The sequence below is a fragment of the Struthio camelus genome, chromosome 3, assembly GCF_040807025.1.
Source record: "Struthio camelus isolate bStrCam1 chromosome 3, bStrCam1.hap1, whole genome shotgun sequence".
In the NCBI taxonomy this organism is placed as follows: Eukaryota; Metazoa; Chordata; class Aves; order Struthioniformes; family Struthionidae; genus Struthio; species Struthio camelus.
In genome coordinates this window covers 102,682,369-102,699,452 of record NC_090944.1, presented here as the reverse complement: position 1 = coordinate 102,699,452, position 17,084 = coordinate 102,682,369, and positions in this window count along the sequence as shown.

Sequence of the window (17,084 nt, the reverse complement as noted above, 5' to 3'; positions counted from 1 at the left end):
ATAACAGAATTAGAACCAGTTAATTCTTAACCAGTCTATTTATTTCATAATTTCCTTTCCCTGTAATATCCTGTGACAGTTGGGGAATGCATTCTCTGATATGTATTTGTTGGCGGCTCTCCGAAACACGGGACTGCGAGGCAGTCTGTTTGTACAGCAAAGCCTGAGCATCAGTGGGAAGGCCGTGGACCTCTCCTCTAGGCGCTCCCTCTTCTCCGCAGTAGCACAGACAGAACTTGTCAAAGGCTGTTGCCAGAGCAACTGAATCCTTTCACAGAATAGTATTTCTGATGTGACACAGCTGTACCCCAGGGAGAGTACAAAAGCAATGATGTTAAAGTGACGTCTTATGAAAAAGGCCGTGCTAGGATTAACAGGCTAAGAAATTACAATTTTGTGTTTGCTGGGATCATCACTGTAATGCTGCTTTGCTAATAAATAGCACAGTACTCTACAAAACAGTGTTTATGAGGAAGGTTTTAGGGTAAATTCAGCCCTTTTCTCCACAAAAAAGTTCTCGATGTTAAAGCTGAAAAACTCAGCTACAGGATAAGTTCAAAGGACTGGCTGCAAAGCGTCATGTCATCCTTATCAGTTCCCTATGTGCCCATTCAGACAGCAAGAAGAGGCAAGAAACCAAGCTGTGCAAAGCCAGAAGAACAGTAAGAGAAAGGAGGCCTTTGGACCTTGAGGCTGAAGACCATGCCTATGCTTTACTGCTGCACTGTGGCTGCTGAAAATAACCCTTTCATGCAGGTTTCCTTTCGTTTGAGTTAGCATGCAGAGCAGATCTCCAATGAGGAAGCAGTTCCCTTTCAGTCTCTAGCTAGAGAAGCCACGTTCAGGGTTAGGAAGTTTTTCCAAAAAGCCACTGAGGACTGGCTGAAAACACAGTCTCTCATTTATAAAATATATTTCACCCAGTCATCTGTTTATCTATTCAATTTATCTTTTATTTGGGCTCAACTTTGAGTTCAAATACTTCAGTAAAATGTTAGGTTGGTTCAGAAAAAGTAAGAGATGAAGAACAAATGTGTAAGCTGAGTTATAGCACTTGCAAAAAATTAAGTGGCGGCAAGTTATTTGAACAGGGTCTTTTCTATTCTCAGACCATATACCTTTCTCATAATTCTTAGGCTGCAAAGCACATGAAGGTATAAGGACAGCGTTTGGCACTGGATCCTCTAATAGGTTGCATTCAGAAAAATGGGGTCGGATTGGAAAGTGGCTGTGACCAACAGAGTGCTTACGGCAGCAGATGTCATCTGTCTCAGTTTTCTCACAGAAGAAAAGAATGAGAGAGAAAAGACGTGTGACTTGTTGCTTATGCACGCCACTCATACCTGTAGCCATATCTGTTTCAAATGTGAAAAGAAATGAAGGAAAGAGTGGTGGGATTAGAAAGTGAACGCTGATTTTGAACGCTGTTTATTTTTCTCATTGGGGTGTCAAAGTATAAGATGCAGAGCACTATGTCTCTTATTTGACTAGCCCTGTTGATTTCAGTAGCTCTAATAATTTACTTAAGATTAAGTCCATCCTTGCGGATTTGGCTGGACAAGGCTCATGAAGTTTGATATTTTGCAGTGTCAATCCCACGGCTCTCTCAGTGGTGTGCTCTTCTTCTGAAGACATAACTGATGTGACATTCATTTCAGATGAGTTCAGATTTGGTTGCGTTCTGAAATTCCTTGAGACTAGATGTCATGACAGTTATGTCTTCTGAAGAAATAATGACTACTCTTTATAAGACTATCTATAGTTTTTCTCAAGGAGTTTAGTACTTTTCTATTCTAGTTTTTGTAAAATTAATTGAAAAATAGTTTGCAATTTCTCCTTCATTTGCTGTATTTATTACTGAATTGCATTATTACCTTATTGTCAGGTATGTGTACTGTGAAAGCAACTGTTGATTTTAGTTTAGTTTAGCTTAAATGTATATAAAAATCACTTTTAAATGTCTCCAGTACAAATATGTTACTAAAAGTATAGAGAGATGGATTCTAATTTCACGACCGATGTAAATCAGGAGTTAGTCCATTAGAGTTAATGGATTATTTCAGGCCCAAACTGAGTAAACATTGTCAGCTCAGGGAGATCAGTACAATTCTGTTAAAAATGACATTGGTAAGAGCCTCTGGGGACTTTCTCCATTATCAGATTAGTGCAGCTAATCCACTTTCTGTGCTTTCCACTTGATGTCATTGGTTTCTATTTTATCTTTCTCTGAGTGGAAAATTTTTGTTTCTTTTAAAATATACTAGTTGAGATCTTTACAAGATTGTTGATATTTGCATGGTATGTATAAGGTGAACCTCTCCTGAGATCCTGCTTATCTTCTTTGGGAATTAGGAAAAGAAATGTGCACTTCTGCATAAAATGTGGTTCCGTATAAGCTATTGAAAGAGGGTGCCGTAACACGACAATTTCACTACGGACTTGTGAGCCATTTCATTTGGAGCAGCATAATCTTATTCATCTTTTAAATATCAGTCTAATCAATATTTGGCCAACAAGATACAAATACAATTACGGAACAGATTGGCTTTCGAAATGTCAGGAATCCAGCTAGGAATCCATTGACTAAATTATGAGAATAGTTTCAGCTGTCCAGCTTCCAAGTACTCCAACTTTGATGTACTTATATTGGAGCATTTTATTCACTAAATTGGTCTTCTCTAGAAATCGACTCAAGGACTTCTTGCATCTTTAAGGTTGTTGCTATATTGAAGACTTTTGAGATGGGAACTGTGTTCACTGTATGGCTTGTCTATGTGATGCTATTAGAAAAGCCAAATGCCTATCACATAGATACTCAATAAAGGAGACACTGTGTCTATCCTCATTTTCTCCCTTCCCTCCATATTTCTAACCAATTAAGATCAGCTATCCACTGGTAATCAGCTTGCATATGTTGAAATTATCCACAAGTATTTATTTTGCTTTTGTCTCTGTAACTGTCTCAGCTAAACAAAACGGAGTAATGATGTGGAGGCACCTTCTAAATTATGAAAAGGTACTTCTGCCCTTTAATATCCTCCTTTCTGTGGATCCAGTGCAGCCAGATGCTTACATATTATCTCCTTACCTCAGATAAGAGGTCCTCTGGCGAATTCAGGTTTCCGCACATGTGAAGATCAGAGACAAGAACACCAGCAGTAGCTACCTGGGGCTCCAATAACATTTCATAAGTCTTCATTATAAAAGGGAAGATACTTCCATCTTCTAAGCAGCTCTGAGGCTGCTGGGACAACAAGAAAGAATTTCTAAAGTCTGAATGGAAACTTTATGTGTCTACCAGATATCTTGAGATAAGCTCCTTGAAGTACCTTTGATAATGTCAGGGAATTAAATGGAAATTTGATTATTGACTGCAATGGAGACAAGTTTTTGCTCCTATGTTAATAAGCTGAGCCAGTGTGCACTCTGCTAGGGGTTCGTGAGATCAAAGTCGTCTACCACAGGACCCTTGAACAACTCCTTCTGTCTTCAAGAGTTCCTCCAAACAATCTGACTGGGTGGAGATGGCAGAAAATGCAAGCAAGCATGCAGCATTTCCCATGTTTTTCTCTTGGTAAGGCTGAAATAAAGAATCTTCTTTTTGTGACTCTTAATTATTAAAACTCTTTATACTCTTCCCCTTGTTCTCTCATGACTCTCCTTCCTCTACCCTAAAATTTCTTTTCCACTTTAAAATCAAATTGACAATTGGGTTGTGAGCAGAGTCATGGCCCAAAGCTGGACCTTCCCAGTGGGTCATGAATCCCCATTTGCTGTTATTGGTTATTACTTTCTGGATGCTCTTTCACTTTAAACAATACATATGCTAGCACTGTAATATTTTCTGACTTTGAAACACAAGACGACAATGTTTTTTGTGAGATCCTAATCGTAAATTGGTTTTCTTGGACAGGAATACTCGCTTGGCATTTAGCAAAAGTAAAGGCCTTTGCTTTCACTTCAGGCTGCTTTAGAACATTTCAAAGGCTACAGGAAATATTCTTTCTATGATTTACACTGTCTCTTAATTGTGTTGCAGTATTTCCAAAACAATACTGAGGGATGTTCTTTTGTGGGTAGCTAGGAACAAAAATATCTTGTTTAACTTTTGAGCTATGTATACTGTCTTGGCAAAGATTAATTTGGAAGATGGATAAATGATAGCCTTTTTGCTCCAAGGAAGGGTTTTACTGTAGCAGATTGAATTTTGTTAGCAATGAAAACCCTTTAAAAATGGGGTTCAGTTTTAAGAAATAAAACTAGAACTGATACTTCCCTGGCTATTTCCCAAAGACTGTTGAGCTGACTTTTTTTTTTTAAAGTCTGTCACACACAGCATTTTATTGTTTGTCCTCTATTTCTCATTTTTGGAAAAGAAACTAATCTCAGTTACTGATCATGCCAAGCTGGATTGTCTATACTTTTTACGAGCCAAAGAATAGTAAGACATAGGGTCCGATACAACTCAGCGTGGAAAAGGTGAGAAGTGAACAGAAATAATGTTGTTGACCCTCTCTTTTTCTGACTTGTATGCTGTTTTTCCCCTCTTTTCTTCTGCTTCTGCAACCCTAGGTATGGGAATAGAAACAGGAGATTTTCTTGCTAGAAACCTGATAAAAAGATAAAGATCTAAAATACCTCTTGCCTCCGGCAGCCCTGATGTCAAATTGTGTGTAGAACCCTCTCAGGAATGGCAAGGAGGGGTGTTGGTGTACCAGGGGAAGGGAACTTTCTATACGATGTTGTTCTGATAAGGGTCTGGGGCATCTGGAATTAACTGGCATTTGTATGTTTCAAGAGGCTAGAAATTCCTCACCACGCAGCAATATTTTATGACAATTTGTTCTGGTTTGGTATAGGTTTCAAAATGCAGGTTCTTGTCACAAGATCGTGGCAACTGTGGGGGGTGTTCCTTTTTCTCTCTCTTTTTTTTAAGGATGCAGTAAGATCTAGTGTTATCCAAACAGACAGGTTCTTTTCTCTTTCTCACAGACACCAAATTTGGCATTTGATTTTGCTTTAATTGACAGTGGAATTCATATGATACGAGTCACGCAGTATTTCGTTGGAGTGTATGTTTTGTTGAACTTTCCTGCTGTTGCTTAGAGAATCAGCATTACTACTCATTTCTAAGAGCTCTCAGAGAGATTAGATGTCAAGCTGAACTGCTCACTTGAAAATAAAGGCAACAAATGATACACTGAAAATGTTCAAAAGTTTACACTGGGAAGCCCGTTCATATTTTAATGAATATTTTCCAGTTAAATGGCAACACTTCTAGTATTTGCCCATCAGTTACACTCAGCATTTAAGACTGAGGTGGACTTTCTGTTTTAACAAGCTCTCTGCTCCTTGCTGATGATCAGTGCATCCTGTCCAAATGCATACAGCTAACTTACTCACTGACAGCCACACTTGTTGGTAGACTCCACGCTGCATTCATAGCCTGTAGTCATCAGGATGACTTTTCTCCCAAAATAAGGTGGTCCCTACACTGCAGCTGTGTTTCCCCCTTTGCAAAATGTGCCAAATTACACTTTTCTATCTCACGACTTTTTGTATTAGCAACAGGCCCTCACACACATCTCTGTGGCATGTAAAGGGACAGTTCTATAGATCTGTGGACCCTGGATATGCCCCTTTTGCAATATGGTTCATCTCTGTAGTTGCAAAGCACTTTCTACAGAAGCTGATACTGATCTATCCGTGAATGCAGCTAGGATGACAGGGGCAACCTTAGTACTTGTCTTCACTTCTCATACATTGTGTTTGTTTGCGAAATATGGCTGTGTTTTCCTCCCTCAAAAGCTTGGGTGTAGCCTTTTCACACATCTACTATAAAGTTCTGTACTGGTGGTGGGCTGTGGCTGTTACATGTGCATAGTCGGAATGCAAGGAAATATGTTACATGGTAAAAAGAATATATTTTTAAACCCTTTGAGAAAGCAGCTTGAAGTTCTGACTTAAAATTAATGTTAGGAAGCCGAGCTGCTGGTATGTGTGTGTGCTTGTGAAATGTACAGCCCAGGGACATTCTTTCTCCTACCTTTTTCACTCTTTGGTTCTGATAAGAAAGATAGGCCACGTTTAAAACAAAGTGCAGTAATAACAACTGAAATGTTGGCCCGTACTCACAAACAAACTTGAAAAGGTGTCAAATTGTGTAACTTACATAAATGAAGGTTTCTGTGTAAAGAATTTAAATATTTCTGACCAAGGTCTAGTTTTCTAGCAAAGAGAAGTTTGAAATACTGTCCTCTCCAAAGCAAAACTTCCTTTCCTAAATTTGACCCAACTTTAAGAATTTCCAAACATACAGCTATTTGTCCTATTTCTGGTTTCAATCAAAACTAAACTATCTATCTATATTTCATAATGCTGTAACTGAAGTTGCAAAATTTTCTTTGTCTGTATTGAGTTGAATACAACGTACTAATCTGAAGTTGCAGGGAGACAAACCAGAACCCAGAGTAGCCAGAGATTGTTGACGCCCATGTAAATCAAAATTGGCAAGGTCTGTGTTTGGTTTTGCTCCAGATTTTTTAGCATTGCAAGACAGACTTCTTAGCTGGATAGCCTTCCAGGAATCTTAAAGATGCTCAGAGAATTAAACATTTAGAGAAAGAAAAAACTGTAGAAATATTTACTTAGAATTATTACTGTGGTACTTTCAAACCCAGTCCTCCAATCACTTAATATATGCACTTAACTTTAGTGGGAGTAGTTCCATTGACTTCAGTAGAAATACTCATTGGCTTAAAGTTAGACACAGATGTGTTTGCAGGACTGGAGCTTTAGATCTTATGACTGATATTAAATTCACCTTCCAAATGTAGCTTTAAAGTTCGTTTCATAATGGGACTCCTGGGGAAACGAGCTTAGAAATAATATATGGGCCTGGAAAAATATTCTGAGTTCATAAATAATATGATAGGAGATATTTTCAAACTTTGGAATAACTTTTCCATTGAGGCAGGTTTAAAGAGTATTTAAAAGAAGCATGAAGCTTGATTTAAGCATTGGCATATATTGCCTGAGGGAAGAGAGTATACATTTTCTTTTTTATGAATTCGGTTTCACTGAATTATCTCATTTACTGCCATCCCATCTGCATTTGCAAGGGGCTTACTTTATGAAAAAAAAAAAAAGAGAAAGGACATTTCATACCTAAGGTGGATCTCATCTTCTGTGAAAATGCATCCTATATATGTCTCATGTTTGACTTTTAGGTGTCACGTGTATATAAATAAGGTATAAGTAAGTAAGAGAACTCCATGCACTAGGCCTAATTTATCCTTGCTTTGCCCTTTGCATCATCAGGAACATTGATACAAAGTTAAAACATACTGTCTGTAAAACTCCATCAGGTCACTGTGCCACCTGCCCTGACACCCTCAATGTGGTGCAGGGTGGGAGTGAATAGCGCTTAACATGTTTCTGTGCTCAAACAAAGCAGCGCTCATAACGTGGTGAACGGAAAAGGGTGAAGGAGCCACAATCCCCTCTCTGCGTTATGTGTGAAAGCAGCGTCTGATCTGGAGCTTGCAATGCGGCGCTGAAAGCTGAAGGAGATGCTTGAGAAAGAGAGAAAAACCACAGGAAAATGATGGAAAAGCCTTCTTTTATAGTACGGAGAATTACAGGCCAGCTGAGAGGGCAAGGGAATCAGCTGGCGCTATTGGGCTCAAGAAGCATTTAGGTACTAGCAGTACCCAATCATCTTTTTTTTTTTTTAATTTTTGCAGATGATTTCTAATGTTAGGTAATATTTAAATTTAAACTTTTAGGACTTTTCTGTGAAGCCAGGTGGAACATCCTTGTATAGTTCTGCACAATTCTGAAGTACCTGAAAACCCACAAACAGGTAATATTTTTCCCCAGCTTGAGGAAGTACTTGTGGAAAAGCCACAAAATATAAGAAGACAGAAAACTGATAGGATTTTATGAAGAGTATTGCAAGAAATCAAAAAATCTAAGAACAAAGAAGATATTTTTCCATGGGCTTCATGAAACAATCCTGGAAAGACTGCATGGAAAGATAATAATTTTCTGTCATATCCTCTAGGACTTCTCCCTCAGGACCACTGGCATAACCAATCTAGTCAAAACACTAGAGAGCTTTTAACGTGGTCAAAACCTTGAGCTCAGGAGATCTGGTTTTCTAGCTTCTTCATGATGCAAACCAAAGTGCAGCAAGTGGGGACAATCAGGAGATCCATTTCACAAGTGCACTCCTGATCTGAGCTAAAATGCCAAAGTGGATGGACCCTTAATATCTCAGACATTCTGAAGACCAGCTTTGACGACTCTTACAGTATGTCTGCACCTTACTCGGCAGCACTGTGCAAGATGTCCAAGACTGACCTGTGTGAGCTAGTTTGACCTGAAATCACAGGGAATCCCTTCTGGGTCCCAACAGCACTGGGGTATCCCTGAGCTTATTAGCCCATCTTCTCATCAGTGTTTGATCTTCAAGTAGCTTGCCCGGTCTTATCTGAAGAATCTCTGTGCGGGACAGAAATGCCCTTAAGCAGTCTCTAAAGAGAGCTATCCCTCTGGCAGAATAACAGTGCTATTTAATGTGTAGGCAGCAGAATCAGGTTCTAAGACAGAGACAGATGTCACTAAGTTTTACAGGAGTCATCGGTTGGGCCCAGATCATCTGACTCCAGCGCGTATCTTTAAACACAAAGCCATCTTTCTCTTTAATACAAGCAGTATGAATTGTGACTGACCATAATAATGAAGAATATATTTATTATATTTATTATTAATTTAACTTTCTACTTTCCATTTGCCACAGGATTCACAACAGACAAAATTGTGGGCAACAAATACCAAATAAATGACTGGCTGATTAACAAATGATTCTTGTCTCACTAAAGTTTGAGAGGCCAAAGTATTTTCATATTTGTTTTCTTTACAATTAGAAAGTTTGAACCGTTACTATGTTGAACACTACAGACAAGCAAAGGTTGCAGGGAGAGGCAATATTTTACATTAGACCAACTGATACAAAGAGAAAAAAAAGGACAGCCTTTGGGATCAGACTCTCTTCTCCAGGTCACTACAAGCATTGTTTTGAGCCCTACACTTTTCTTTCCATGGCACTATAAAAACTTTAGAGAGGCAGAAGAGAAGTCCTTCAGATTTCATGGACAAAACTCTGAATAATGGCTACTTAATGAGTTGCCCTAGACATTACTTAATAGTCTTATCTTCAGTGAAAGACAAGTAATGGTAATTGTGATGAAGTTTTCATGAGCTGTGAATCTTTGCAGAGCACAGATTTAGGTACTTCTTTTCACCACAGAATTCAGAAACTGAGCCATCATTTTCAGGGCTTTGAGAACGTAAAAGGTTAATGCACAGCTTGTGACTGATAGGCCAATGCATGAATTAAAATAAACTGAGATAGGCAGAACAGATTACTGTCAGGTGATCTGGTCTTTCCTTAAAAAAAGCTCTGACTTATATAGAAACATTGTTTGGATCAAGACATGATATTGTTGATTTGCAGAATGATGTCTGCATGTATGTGGCTTTTTGAAGAAGAAGAGGAAGAAGAAGAAGAAAAGGGAGAAGAGGAAGAAGAAGAAGAGGAAAAGGACAAAGAAGAGGAAGAAGAGGAAGAAGGCAAAGGTAAAGGCAAAGGAGAAGAAGGAGTAGTCTGGTATGGCAGTGTGATCAGATACGAAAGCCATCATGCTTCCTGTTTAAGGATTAAAGCAATATTATAGGTTATAGGCTACAATGATTCTAATTTGGGAGGAGATACAAATAACAGTGCAGACATCCATAGTATGGCAACTAAATCATGGGTAGAAAGCAAATGTAAAAGGAACGTATCTTACAGGCTAATACATTCAGGGAAATATAATCTGAAACATATTGAATTCAACAGGAGGGAATAATGCTGGCAGTGTAAAAGGAATATAAGTAGGGAAACAGTAATGATGAAAGGATTCCTGTAATAAAGAAGAGAAATATTCTCTGCATCACCAGAAACTTGGTATAATTACTTATACCAGACAGTGTAAGGGAGAGTAGAGCAAGAGACGAGTGGGGAGAGTTTGATGAAGACTTTTTATGAGGTGTCTGTATGGGGGGATCTGGTGATATGTCTAGCAAATAAAGAAGGGATATGAGCAGCCTAAATAAATGAAAGACTAGAAAACTCTAGGGCTAAATTGTCTTCGTCTTATTCATATGAGTAGTTTTTTGAAAGCAAGACGACAAATTTCATGAGCAAGCCAGGCATATTTAGACCTTTAAGAGTATTTATAAATGAAACTTAGATTTCTTCAGGCAATATACTTCACGGACTGAGTCTCTGGACTGGGATTCAGAAATACGGATAATATTTCCAACTTCCTTCCTAGAAAATCTTGAACATGCTCACTTCTCTGTGCACTTCCATCTCTTTTCTTATTTATTTAGTTTGGAAACCTTCTGAGGCAGAAAATTATTCTTGTTGTGCAAACATACATAGCCAAGGACAATAAGACATGTTTTTGAATGGAATTTCTAGGTACAGTTACCACAGATCAATAAATATCAGATACAAATTTTCAAGTATATATTTACAGTGTAGGTTACTTACCTTTCACATCACTGATCAGGTCTGAACTCCATTCCTGTTACTTTGGCTTTTTTGGTTTTAGCTATATATATGTATATCAATCACTATATATAGTGAAATATATATTTTTAAATTTTATCTTTTATTTTATCTTCTATTTTTTGAGAAGGATTATGTTCATCTGAAAGGGAAAATATTTGGGTTAGCTGTGTTTGAGTAAAACATTACGACTGCTACACATAGCTACAGCTGTACCTTGCCATTATAATTTTGTCTAATATTCTATTATCATTTCACTTTTATAAGATAAATGGTATGTTGGTACTAGTTCGTTACAATTAGACAGAAAGCAAACTCACCTAGGAAAATTATAAAGCTTAAGACTCCTTTAGAAATTCCTACAACATTCTGCTAATGCACTTCAATTCATATGTCTAACCAGAATTGCCACGTGGTCTTGGACAGCTGTGGTTAGCACCGCGCAGCATAAAAAACTGAATCCTGAAGGAAGAGATTGCTTTGTCAGCCAAACGCACAAAGCGTGAATTCCCATAGAGGCTCAACAATGTACTGGATAATATGAGATTAATCTTTCGGAACTGCAAGTTGACATATGCAGTCAACATGTAGACTAGTATATGTACTGCAAGCACTGGGAAAGGAAAGAATTTCTTCACAGGTCTATGCTTTCTTTTTAAAACACCATTTCTTTCTTTTTAAAACTCCATTTCTTTCACAAAATCTTTTTACAGCTTTTCTATCAAACAAGTTCATGAAACATAATGCAATTGACCTTTGCAATGTAATTCACTGTTGACAGTCACCTAATAAAGTGGCAAATATTTGAAGATGCTTTTATTAAGTGTCTTATGCCACATTTAGATTGCGTTATTTGGGCAGTGACACAAAATTATGCAAGTCAAAATATTTTAGTTATATTTGCAGTTTCAGTGAATTTCTCTGGTAGTTATTTAAGCATCAAGTGTAGTAGGCCACCTACCTTCCTTACTTGGAGTCATGCTGGGGATCAAACCATACTCCCTTTGATTTTAGGTCCATTTTCTTCTCCTGCCTCTGACTGTTCTGATCTGCTTACACAGCTTTACTCTTTCTGCACTAACTTTTCCTCTGACCCAAATCTCTTCATCTAATCCAAAATATGAGTACCCTCTAGCATTTCTCAGTTTCCACTTACACAAAACATTTTTTAAGCTGAAATGCTGGGGAGGGATTCTTCATGCCATGTAAGAAAGCTGGAATAGCATCAAAGGGCTTTGAAGTATTGTAACTGGTGGGCAATCTATTCCGGTGCTTAATCATCCTTACAGTGGGGAAGTCTTCCCTAGTGTTTGACCTGAATTTCCCTTGCTGCTGTTTAAGCCCATTGTATTTTGCCTTGATCTCCAGTAAACACGAAGGGCAATTTGTTTCTATCCTTTTCACAGCAGTCTTTATGTACTTAAAGACTGCGCTCATGTCTCTCCTCAGCTCTCTCTTCCCTAGACTAAACAAATATCGTCCTTTCATTCTTAGAGGTCAGGTTTCCTAGACTTTTGATCATCTTTGCTGCTTCCGTCTGGTTCATAGGTTTCTTAAAATGGGCTAGCCAAACCTAAGCGTGGAGCTTTAGATGAGGTCTTGCCATAGCTAACCAGAAGAATTACAGTGTATACTTTGAAGGTTTATCTTACACTTTTATGCATCCTGCATTATATTCAGTTTGTGATCTACCAGATCTCCTTACCTTTTTGCCCAGAAGGGTCATCTAGCTGTTTGTTCCCCTTCTTTTAATTGTGTAAGTAATTGTTTCAAAGTATACTACTTTGCACTGTTGTTATTGTCGTTATTGAAGCATTATTGTATTTATTTAGTATTTTAATAATAAAATAAATTGCTACTTGTTTTTCTGTCATCAGAGCCGCTAGCGAAAAAGGTGACTACACTGATCCAGTGAAAGACTTTTTAAAAAACTTGCTTGATACATTCATCTGTTTTGATAGAGAAACAGTAATAACTATTCTGTATAGAGTATACTTTCCCACCAGTTTTGTATTCATCATAAAAATTTATTGTAATTATTTATTATATTAGATATTTATATTATTATTAATATATTTAATATTTATTTGTGTTCACCATATATTAGGCTTACTTTACTATATATTCCCAGGTTGCTTAGATCATCGGAGACCAAATTAAGACAGGCCATTTACTATTTCTCCACAAGGCCAATTACCCTGTTACAGAGCGAAATTAGGTTAGCATGACACGTTGATCTTTGTAAGTTTGTCCTGGTATTTACTTATTATCTTGCTGCCTTCTAGTAGTTACAAATACATTGTTTAAATAACTTTTTTGAATAATTTTCCAAGAATTTAAGTTCAGTCAACCTATCCGCTTTTTAAGGAGGGCCATTATGTTTCTTTTTCTATCAAACTGTAGAGAACAACACAAGGCTGCCTTTGAAGAATCCCCTAGTTACTAGCCACGGCAAGACCAGAACTGGAGATGGTGGCAGAGGGGCACAGAAGGGCCAGGATGGCTGAACTGAAGAGCTGTCAGATGACTCTGCAACCTGTGTCAAGAACCAGGTGATGCTGCAAAAACACAGTGACCTCTTTAGCTCCTGGAAGAGCTCACAGCTGGCTGACTGGAGAAGCAGCATGAAGTTCTCACCTCCCACCATGCTGTGTGCTCTGTGCTACATCTTAACAGTGGTGAAACACAGCCTGCTGTCCTTGTCTTCACAGAAAATACACTTCACACACCTGGCATGTCCAGCCACAGATGAACATACTTAACAAAGCTGAACTTCCCCGTCACTTGTATGCATAACCTAAGGGTCCTTCAACTATGCCTCCTTCCTCTCCGCTTAGATGATATCCAAATGCAAGACATTCTTCCCTGTGCAGCTGTTCAATGTCTCATTTTATTGAGTTATATAACTCCCCAGCCAGCCTCATGGTGTGTCGTTCCTCCTTTTCATCACCTCAAAACACAGGTGCTACGTTCTTAACATCTTATCTATCCACCTTTCCTCATCATTCTGATAACATCACTTTCAATCTTCATATTATCTACTGGTTCCCCCCTTCCTCATCCCGTGAAACTATGTCAGTGAAAAACTGAAAAATGGCAGCAATGAATTGGACCTAGCAGCAATGTTCACACCTCCTTTAAAAAGCAGTTTGGGGAGTGGCTGTGAGCATGCCTTGACCTGCTGTCTCTTACTGACATGGGTGACTTGTGGACACCTGCAGTCAGTCAGCCAGCAGACAGCCTGCCTGGATATGCCTGGTGTTATGTTAACCCACTGGGTGTGCTCAGGCACACAGGAACCTGCATGCTCCATAAGATACCTTCTCATCATATTGGGGGCCATGTTTTCAGATTTACTGTCTGCATAGACAGTGAATCTGATCTTGAAGACAGCCTCGGTGCTCTGCCCCACAGATGGCGTGCATAGGGCTAATGGTTTCCTTGTGGAATATGAAGGTGCTGCTGTAACTGGTTTTGAAGTCTGTGTATGCGATGATTCAGACTTAGTTCACTTCAAGTAACTGATGTGAAGGACTGAGTAACCACTGAAGCAAAAAGTCATAGAGATTAAGTAAAGAAGTAGACCAGCTATATGTTGTGACTTAAAAAGAAACTATAATGATCACTTAGTCTTCTTCCCAGAAGACATACTTTTCTGCTTTCATGTTTTCCAAATAATAATCCTTTCTTTGATGCAAGAATGTGCTGAATCTTCAAAAATCTTTTTAAAGGCAGAGAGAGAGACCGTTTTTTTTGATTTTTCAATAGGATGCATATATTAAACATCTATACTCACAGATGGTACTGCATTAGAGTGAGTTATGCTGGGCAGTCAGGAGGGCAATAACATAAGATCTGATATTGGCAAGAGAAAAATAGTAAAATAACCTTTACAATACCAAACCAATTTTAGAAATGGCAACAAAAGAAAAAAGTTAAGAGGAACATTTTGCTTATTTATTGAGTCTCTGGGCACCTTAGAAATTTGAGTGACTAATACAACTTCATTATTTACACACCAAGACTCTAAGAATATGTTTTCCAAGTATCTTTTGGACTTGTCAGTGTAACCTAAGAGAACTTGCTTAGAAACAGGATGCAAATATTTAACATTAAAGATGGTGTGTTTTGCGTTTCTCTAGATGTAACAAAAATTGCTCTGCCATGTATTTCCTAAAGAACATGTTAGAATTCACCTTTCAATGGTTTTGTGGCTACAGAGAGGCACATCTCAATATAAGTATAACCGAGAGAGTGAATACTAGAGCAGACTAAGGCCTCTAAGACCTCATTCTTTCCTTCACATATCCTTGCAGAGAACAGTGTTAACTGCCTGAAGTTATAATCTTGCTCTTCAATTTTGCATCATATCATAGGGATTTTCTAGTTCTTTTTGTTTTTTCTTGTCTTTCTTTGGTTCCGGACTTTTCAAACTGAAGGCTACTGAAGTCTTCAGTAAGAACCTTAAAATTTTGAATGTATGAGAAGTATATTCTTAGTGTGCCTAAGCTCTTTGCTGCAAGCATAATGTGTTCCCACTGGACTTATTCTTTCATTTTTGTGTTGACAGGAAAAAGAAATTGAGCAACTGCATCTCTTCATTTGCAGTCTTGGAACTGCTCAGGTTAATGCCTGTATTGATGATACTGAGGATCCAAAAAGGCAGACAAGGATTTGATGGATTGCTTGCAAAAGCAAGAGGACCTCTCTGACTCTCCACTGCTCCAGATCAGAAAGTATATTTGCCTGCCTAAAGACTGCAGGACAAGATTTATTGTGTACCTGAGTTTGCCTGTTGCCAGAATAACTCAACTTACCACACTATAAACTGTATTAGGGAATCCTGTTTCAAAATTCAAAGCCAATGGGAAGCTTGTTTGTAAACCTCTCTCTGAAATTAGAGGTACAGACAAACATAACCCTATCTCAGACATTCACGTGAATATGAAATTGAGCTCGTAAGTAGAGCTTGTGAATGAGCAAGGATCCTTCAGCAATTCCTCTTCCCATGAGTGTGGAAAGTAGCAAGACTGTGTCTAGAAACCTATGCCAACATCGGTTTTATAGAAGTATTTTTCATTTTTTATCCTTTTAATCTCTTCTGTTCCTCCTTTGAGCTGTAGCAGCCCAAAGGACCAACTAGATAACTGAACTTTCAAAGCTAAAAAAATCCCAAATGAGTGCAGGGATCCTTCAGTGTCTTCGTCATCTCAATTTTTAAATATGTTGCAGAATGGCTTTTGAACTACTCTTCCCCTTGCCATGCTTCTCAGAAGACCTCTGCAGCAGACAGCAAGCTTTATCACTATAGATAGTAGAAAGGAGGCATCCCTAAGCCTTGGTTGTTCCTGTGCCTCACGGTCCTAATCAGCTCCGAAACAATCTACACCAGATTGTGGACAGCACATATATGTGAATAGGAAAGAAAGGATCTGCAGTAACTTTTACAAGAGAAGAAGAATCAGTGTGAGGCAAATTGTGGGAAAGAGACAAAGATGGCAAAGAGGAAGAGAATAAAGGTGAGAGGGAGGAGAAAAAGGACAAGGAAATCAGATCCAGGAGGGAAAGGGCAGACAAAGACTGCACCTATACAGAGATTCCTTTAAGTAAGTGAGCTCAAGTTTTGGGATTAAGTACTGCAAAATCATCTCTGTGTCTTTTATCTTCTCACTAAGCCCATCAAGACAGCAAGTGATAGAGGTAACAGTCCACTTCTGCTGCTTTTTGTATTCCCACAGTAAATGGCTGACCCCTCTTCCGGATGTCCCTTTAAAAGGGAAAGGTATCATATATGGAGAAATATATGCAACACTTTTCAAAGAGCAATTTTTTCCCCTCCAAATCGTTAGAGACTACAGCATTGTTGCAGAACATGGATTGGTATGAGAATAGACTGTTTGCAAGTACACCTGCTCACGATTCATGCTGATTCCAGGCTTGAGGACAAGATGCAAGATGTGGGGTTAAGGTAAGTATTATTTCCAAGCCGTTAATTATCTGTGAGTAATGGCAACAACTATTTGCCGGTTGGACTTCCACATGAATAAAGCAAGGTCAGGAGACACTCATCCTCTCGGCTGTCTTTCTGTGAAGTATGAGAACTCTGCTCTTGAGTGCTAACTCAGTATTCCCAGAGAGTCAGTTCCTTGCTCAAGCAGGGGGCTCAGAGTCAGAAAACACGCTCAAGTGATTTAAGACTCAGAGGCTGAGCTGTCATGAGCAAACAGCCATATGGTGGACAGAGAGAAAACAATGGTCAGAAATGTAAGATATAGAAAGACAGAAAGGAAAGAGGAGGAATCAGTGAGGAACAAAGAAGTCATGAATTTTCACATGACTAAAGCAAATGACTGGAGGTCTAAACTCCTGGGATCTATTGAAAGCTTTCCTAATGACTGACTTAACCTCTCTCCACTTGTACTTGTGCAAATGGGATTATGCAATTTACCTATATTACAGGCAT